This window comes from Cynocephalus volans, chromosome 4, assembly GCF_027409185.1.
Source record: "Cynocephalus volans isolate mCynVol1 chromosome 4, mCynVol1.pri, whole genome shotgun sequence".
Taxonomy (NCBI): domain Eukaryota; kingdom Metazoa; phylum Chordata; class Mammalia; order Dermoptera; family Cynocephalidae; genus Cynocephalus; species Cynocephalus volans.
Window position 1 is genome coordinate 151,444,871 of NC_084463.1, and position 1,706 is coordinate 151,446,576.

At 36.6% G+C, this 1,706-nt stretch overlaps 1 pseudogene; it reads left to right on the top strand.

The window, feature by feature from the left end:
• Nucleotides 1-367: 367 nt before the first annotated feature.
• LOC134376585 (olfactory receptor 8J1-like) lies at nucleotides 368-1,330 on the top strand (annotated as a pseudogene).
• The last annotated feature ends 376 nt before the right edge of the window (nucleotides 1,331-1,706 follow it).

A 1,706-nucleotide genomic window follows, 5' to 3' on the forward strand; every position in this document is an offset into this window, starting at 1 on the left:
TACTCAATTCTTTCTCACATTCAATGCAAAAGACAAAAGTTATCAATTGTGGCTTCAAATGTTTACAAGCTAAGAACATATTTATAATTTAATAAGATTGTGAGAAAATAAATTCTCAAATGTTGTGTGATGCTGGACCATCTATTTAATTTACCATACCTGTTTTTCTATCTCACAAACAATTGCAAATTTTGTTTATTAGACTTAGAACCTTGAGTTTAATAACTGAGCTACTTTAATATGTAAGTCAAGGATACCTCACCCAAGGAATCACACTTGTCATCTAATGACAGTCCAAGAAAGTAATTCTTTAAAGTTTGTAACTACTTCTTTTCTTCCTCAGATAGATGAATTTTCAAACTCCTACATGGCTTCTGGAAATTTCACTGGGGTCACTGAGTTCATTCTCACAGGTGTCTCAGACCGTCCAGAGCTCCAGATTCCCCTCTTCCTGATCTTTCTGGTGATCTATGGCCTGACTGTGACAGGGAACTTGGGAATCATCACCCTCACCAGTGTTGACTCTCGACTTCAAACCCCCATGTATTTTTTCCTTCGACAACTGGCTGTCATTAATCTTGGCAACTCTACTGTTATTGCCCCTAAAATGCTGACCAATTTATTAGTAAAGAAGAAAACCATCTCATACTATGAATGTGCCACCCAATTCGGAGCGTTCTAGTTTTTCATTGTAGCTGAGGTTACAATGCTTGCTGTGATGGCCTATGACCGCTATGTAGCCATTTGCAATCCCCTGCTTTACATGGTGGTGGTATCTTTGCGGATCTGCCTTCTGCTGGTATTCCTCACATACCTCTATGGCTTTTCTACAGCTATTGTGGTTTCACCTTGTGTATTCTCCATGTCTTACTGCTCTTCCAATGTAATCAATCATTTCTACTGTGATAATGTGCCTCTGTTAGCATTGTCTTGCTCTGATACTTACATTCCAGAAATAATAGTCTTTATATCTGCAGCTACAAATTTGATTTCTTCCCTGATTATAGTTCTAGTATCCTATCTCAACATTGTTCTGTCCATTCTAAAGATACGTTCATCAGAAGGGAGGAAAAAAGCCTTTTCAACATGTGCTTCACATGTGATGGCAGTCACAGTTTTTTATGGGACACTACTATTCATGTATGCGCAGCCTCGAACTAACCATTCATTAGATACTGGTAAAACTGCTTCTGTGTTTTACACACTGGTGATCCCTATGCTGAATCCCATGATCTACAGCCTGTGCAATAAGGATGTAAAGGCTGCCTTGAAGAGATTCATGACAGATCCATTCTATTCCTTTAATCTATGTAGTTTCAGAATTCAGTAGGTCAATGAAAAGAAGGTTGAGATAGGCTGTAATTACATCAGAGAAAGTGAAGGTCAGGTGGCTGACATAGATTTTCAAGCAATGCTGGTTTTTAATTTTTTAAAACTTTTATCTTTTATATTATTTCTTAAAAAATTATGATTAGCATATTGTTTTAAAAGAAGCTAAGGTTAGGGGGTTGTTGAATGAATGCATAAACAGAAGCTCTCTGAGTTGTGAAGTTAATATAGAAACAAAGATGTCATTCACCAGTTTTGCTGAGGAGTAAGCAGGTTGCTAATTTGGAAGAAGTTTTCCCATGAATCAAGAAAGATATATGTTTTTAAAAAAAGAAAGCTAAATATGTTTAAATGAAGCAAGATATGAATGAGAGTAA